Source organism: Ovis aries, chromosome 20 (genome assembly GCF_016772045.2).
Source record: "Ovis aries strain OAR_USU_Benz2616 breed Rambouillet chromosome 20, ARS-UI_Ramb_v3.0, whole genome shotgun sequence".
Lineage (NCBI taxonomy): Eukaryota > Metazoa > Chordata > Mammalia > Artiodactyla > Bovidae > Ovis > Ovis aries.
Window position 1 is genome coordinate 13,712,728 of NC_056073.1, and position 5,943 is coordinate 13,718,670.

The 5,943-nt window shown below is 52.2% G+C and overlaps 1 protein-coding gene across 5 annotated transcripts in view; it reads left to right on the forward strand.

Annotated features, from left to right (window-relative positions):
* The first annotated feature begins 296 nt into the window (after window positions 1–296).
* DAAM2 (dishevelled associated activator of morphogenesis 2) overlaps window positions 297–5,943 on the forward strand; it is a 130,990-nt gene continuing 125,343 nt past the window's right edge. For 3 of the 5 annotated variants that reach the window (XR_009597570.1, XM_042237110.2, XM_060403169.1), the window contains exon 1: window positions 297–403. The gene's annotated coding sequence lies outside the window, so the exon portion shown is untranslated. Of the gene's footprint in view, window positions 1,124–5,943 lie in introns of all 5 variants that reach the window. The other 2 variants (XM_042237109.2, XM_027958408.3) reach the window with 1 other exon arrangement.

A 5,943-nucleotide genomic window follows, 5' to 3' on the forward strand; every position in this document is an offset into this window, starting at 1 on the left:
CTTCTCTGTTTCCAGAACAGAGGAAGCCCTGAGAAGGCTCTTTGCCAGAGTTGGAAAACAGCTACCCTCATTGTCTGCCTCGCCCTGCGGGCTGCGTTCTCCTCCCTCCCTCCGCTGCTTTCTGTCTGAAAGTGTGAAAATTACAAATCCCAAGGAACTGCAATCAGAACTCTACCTAGGGAAAATGCAGAGTATCCTGGCCATAAATATCCCGCTCCAAGACGCCTGACGTCAGAGCGGGGCGGGCGGGCGGGCGCGAGGCCGGCCCAGGGGGAGCGGCGAGGTCTCGGCCGGGAGACGGCGAGCTCGGCTCGGCTCAGCGCGGAGCGGGCGCGGCGGGCGGGCGGGCGCGCAGCCGGGCGCGGGGCTGCGGGAGCCGAGGACGCGCCGTGGGCGGCCCGGGGTGAGTACGGCCGCCCCGCTCTCCGCCCCGCTTCGCATCCGGGGGCCAGGGGACCGCGGGAGGCTTCCCGGGCCACTTCCCCACTTCTCTCCTCCTCTACTTTTCTTTCCGAGGCTGAAAGGGGATTTGGCGAGGCAGCGGCTCCGCCGGCTGCCTGTTTCTGCGTCCCCGAAGTGTTTTGCAGGAGCCGCCGAGGATCTCTGAGCGGAGTTCCGGGGTGGGGAGGCGGGGGCTGCGAGCGCGTCGGTGCCGGCGGGTGTGATGTGCGTGTCGGGTCTGTCTGGATGGGCACATCTGGACACAGGAAATGTCTTCGGAAAACTTTATAAAAAAATGTTTATGGCTTTGAAATCCGATTCCTTCTTGTCGTAAGTGGACAGACAGAGCCGGTGACCCCCAAACGGACAACATTTTGGGGGTGGCTTTTCCCGGTTCGCTTGTGCCTGCCTTTGGGTGATTTAACTCTTCACACGCCCCCAGCTCCCACTTGCAAGCCTGGCCCCTGGCCAGCAGGCTAGGCGGGGCGGAGGGGAGCGGAGAGCCTCCTGCTCTCAGAAGCAGCGGGACCTGGGAGAGGGAAGGAGCGTCCCAGGAAAGGCGTCCTGAGTTGGAATCCCAGCACCTGCGGCTGCTGCCCGTCCGTCCGCCTGCTGGGGCCTTGACAGCGCCGGGCAATGGGGCTTTGACTTTACCCGAACGAAGGAGCTGGGCTGGAGGCAGGTAACTGCAAGGGGGAGGAGAAGAAGGAGGTGGTGGGCAGGACTCTGTGTCCAGCCGTGCCGGAGAGTGGAGTGGATGTGTTTGCCACATGTGCCCACTGTGGAGGCCGATGGGGTTTTCTGGGAGCCCCTCGGTGCCCCCAAACAAGATGCAAGCTCGTAACATAAAGAGACATGTCTGAGTTGTGGGGTGGAGGAAGGGGGGTGGTGGGGGAGAGGGAGAGAGATTTTTATCAAAATTGAACACAGATTGTTGAGGTCTGGGCTTGATTTAACTCTTCGCTCTCTGCCTTGGCCACGTTTCCACAGTCCTGTGGTGGTTTTGCAAAGTCCCTAGAAGATGGGGTGGGGCGAGGGGGAACACCTCTCCAGGAAAGAGTCCCTGGAGACGTTCCTTGAAACCTACAAGGGAAAGAGAGCAACTTTCTATCTTTAAATAGTTTCAGGTTTTGCGTCCCCCTCCTCCTTCCAAGTTCGGTGTCAGTTTCTTGAGTTTCTCTGAAAAGTTGGCTGAAGAAGGGAATGGATTTTCCCTAGGTCTTAGAGGGGAAATTGTGCTCTTTGAGTGTGGCAGGAAGCAGGGCAGTATGGATCCGCTAGCCGGGGGTTGCCCATTGCACACACTGGATGTCCATAGCTGTTCAGCAAACCAGTAACCACAAAGAGAGCCCTTTCAGCGTCATCCTACCCGGGTCTCTGGCTTTATATTTTGCAATAGAACCAACCTGCAATATTTGGGTGGGAGGAAGATTACTGGACTCTCCTTGTGTCCTAGAAAAAAGGAGAGAATTAAAAAAAAAAAAAAAAGGACAGAGAGGAAATGTGGATATAAAAAACGGACCCACAGGAAGTTGAAGATTTGGGAAGGGTTTTAGAAATTGTACAAATTGACCCCTCGAGAAGAGGTGTAAGAGACTGAACAGACAGCAAGTCAGCTCTAGACTCCTTTAACTTCAGGAGTATGTCTTTAACTTGAGGGCAGTGAAGGAGGAGGAAAAAACGCTAAGGGCCGTCTAAACAAAAGTACCCCCCCCCCTCGCGAAATGCGTGTGTAGGAGCCTGTTTATGCATTGGCGACTGCGTGGGGATGGTCGTGGCCTCAGGCCTGGAAGCATAAACGGGCCATTTCTCGGTTGCTCTGGGAGCTGCATCGACCTTCATCTCTCCATTAAGAAAAAAAAAAACACAACTGTGCTATTATTGTCTGGTGCCCTGGTAGCTGCACAGTCCAGCTCCTAACTCCTAGCTGCATTTCCAGGGTTTTTCCTCCAGATCCTCAGATGCTGAGGGAATACTCGTGCCCCCATCAGGACAAAAAGAGGAGAGAAACTTCTCCTGGACCTCAGAACTGAGAAGAGAGTGAGGAGTTCGGGAAGGGGGAGGGTGTAAGGGGGGGACCAGGAGAAAGGCCAGTGGAGGAGGAGGGTTTTAGTTTTGGTGGTTGTGGGGGAGGTTGAAAGGCCAGTGCCTTCTGTGGAAAAAAGTCTCCTCCCCAGTCTTCTTCCCCAGCCCCCTGTCACCAAAGTTGTTTTCTTTTTCGACACAAAACAGGTTAAACTGTTGCCATGACTGAAGAGCCTGGGATCCAGGGATAAAGAAGAGGGCAGGGTGAAGTGTAGGTGGTCAGGAAGATGCAAAGATAATCAGGGAGGCAGGGGCTGGCCTCACAGTGGAGCTGATGGAAGTAATGACTGAAAACGTCCCCACTCATTCCCACCATGGACAAGTAGAAGACTGACTATCCAGGGGTGGAGGGGACCTATCCCAGAGTCTTGTTCAGGCGCTCAGTCATGTCTAACTCTTTGTGACTCTATGAACTGCAGCATGCCAGGCTTCCCTGTCCTTCGCTATCTCCCAGAGCTTGCTGAAAAAAAAAGAAAAGAAATTTTGGCGTCTAGGGTGGCCTCTTGTCCCAGCACAGGACCCCTCAGGGACAACTGAGGCTGAGATCTGGCCTTTCAGTTCTATCATCATCCTCTCTGGAGGGTCAGTGAGATCCTGACCCTTTAGAGTTTGCTCAGGGGAACATTTCACCGGATTCTCAGACCACTGATACCTGGGCTGATATGGAAGCCTTCTCATTGGCCCGTCTATCAGCTCAAGCTTCTGACCAGCTCATTGGGCATCTCTGAGATAAGAATACTTAGGGTGCATTCTCAGGCTCTTCAGAAGGTCGAAAGGTCAAAGGCACCTGGCAGAAAGAACCACTTGGAAAGTGTCCTTTGCTTTGACAGGAGTTGACCTAAGTCTCCACAACTAGAGTCTCTGTGTTCAGGGATCTGGTGTCCTTTAGCTCTGGACTTCAGATGCAGCCTGGCACAATGGAAAGAGGACCGACGTCAGAGCCATCTTCCTGGGAGAGAATTAGTAACCTGGGCATGCGCGCTCAGTCATGTAATTCTTTGCAATCTCATAAACTGTAGCCCGCCAGGTTCCTCTGTCCATGGGATTCTTCAGGCAACAACACTGGGATGGATAGCCATCTCCTTCTCCAGGGGATCTTCCTCACCCAGGGATCGAACCTGCATTTCCTTCTTTGCAGGTGGATTCTTTACCAGAGTCACCAGGGAAGCAGTAACCTGGGATACATTACTTATTCTTTTTGAGCTTAAGTTCCCTCACTTGTGAAACGAGAGTGATACTGCTCAAGGTTGCTACAAACATGGTACTTATACAAGTGGCTAAAACAGAGCGAGGAATGTTGTAGACCTTTCATAAAGGGAATCTCATAATTTTATTTTCTAGTTTTTTTTAGCCATCAGCCACCCACGTGGTTTGGATAGGACCTCTCTCCAAATCTGGCTGTGTTGTTTTCCGTTCTTGAAGACACCTGGGTGGAGATTCAAGGGCTCAGGTCACCCTTACTTCCTCCCTCTAGAAACAGTAGCCACTGGGGATTATCCAGGAGCGTGGCTGCTCTGTTATCCTGAGGGCTAGGAGGGGACACCAGGCATCCTGGATATCTGGCCTGGAAATCACTCTCGTGTTTGAGTTCTTGAGAGGGAGGAGGGCAGCGGAGCCGGTTGTATGGATGGGGTGGGAAGGTGGGAGTGGGGCGGGAAGATCAAGAAGAAAGGCATCCTGAAGGACAAGGCCCAGGTCAGAGATGGTCACTGCTCCTCAGGGTTAGAGGGGAGACTCTGATGGGTGGTAAAGATGGAAGCTTTAGCCATTTGTAAACAGCTTGGCAGGTATGGGCTGGGGAGGCTGCCCCCTCCCCCAGTGGATGCGCCGTCTAGCCCTGTGGGGTGGCTGATCCAGAGGACTGAAGGACCATCTGATGTGGGGAAAGCAGCTGCAGGTTCTCTTGGCCCATCTCAGTGCTGCTCAGTTATCCTTCAAGTTGACATTTAAGACTTTGAAGATCACATTTGTTTCTGTTTTGTTCAAGCTCTCTCTTTAACCGTGGCCTGGGATGACTTTTCAGCTTTTAAGAGACTCAGCCAGTGGCCAACTTCTCTTGAGATGGCCCAGATTGGGGGTCGGTGAATTCCTCACTCCTGGCAGTATCTATTTCTCCAAACTCTCTCCTCACATTTTTTTGGTTTGTTTGTTTTTTTTGTTTCATTATGAGGTTATAAAACTGCACCATCCGAATGCTGTGCAGGGAGGAAATGCTTTTTTCTCTGGACCTGTGGGTCATCCTGCTAGTGCTAAGCGAGGCTGTCAGACTATGGGCATTAGCAGGTGTTGTGGGGTTCTTTCTGGGTCCCCCCCCAGCCCCCCACCTGCTTCAGAAAAAGAAAAGGAAAGAGAAAATCGAGAAAAATAAACCTGAGGCAGTTGGGTAGCTCTTTGAATCCTGGCTGCAGAGGAGCTGAATTATTTGTAGGATGCCCCACGGGTCTGTGCAAGAGTCAGCAAGACCCAGGTGTGAGTCCAGTCCTGGAACCATCGGGTCACAGGCTGTTGAGCCTCTCTGAGTCTTTTTCACCTGTCAAATGAGAACAGTAAGTGTTCTAAAGGGTTGTTCTGAAGGTGAAATGAAATAGTATATGGCAAAGACGGAGCACACTGATCAGTGTTCAGCGAAATGGTAATGCCCTTCACTTTCTAGTTCTTGAAAGTACCTGGATTTGGACATTTGTCCATGTGTCAAAGTAAATAAGCCACTTATCCAAGGCTTCGCAACAGTGCTCAAAGATCAGCTGTTTCTGCCTGGAGATGGAGACCTTCACTACAAAAGTGGGGCACAGAACAGCCCTCCCCATGCCAGACAAGTGGCAGCGCCATGCGAGGCTCCACTAGCCTAAAGGAAAAGGCCACCCACTCGCTCACCCATGAACCCGGGCTATTAGTGAGCTACCTCTAGAGCTTGGTTTAGAAGTCCCAAACTCTGTCTTGGTTCAAAGAATTGAGGTCAAAACCGGAGAGGGAAATCACTGATATAGGACCCAGCATTAAAGCTGAATGATAACGGCACGATGACAGTCATACCTCATGTTTGAAAAGCATGTAGCCTCATTTTATCCTCATGACAATCTACGAGACGGGTATAATCTACATTTTAGAACTCAAAGCGGGGAGCTTAAAAGACTTCCCTATTTCAGATCGTAAATAAGTGGAAAAAACAGGAGGCCAACAGCTACCGAAGCAGTAGATTTCAGCCCATCCCCTGGGAAGCTTGTAAAATTATCAGTACCTGGGCCCTCCCCGGGCTGATTAAATGAGAATCTCTGGGGCATGGGGCCCAGGCACTGGTGGTTCTGCAAGGTCCCCAGGTGCTGTGAAGTATGAGTTGAGAGCCATAGGTCTAAGGGAAGCGAGAAGTGGACCAAGGTGAGGAATCAGTCTTACCAGGCACAGGTGAAACAGATCTTT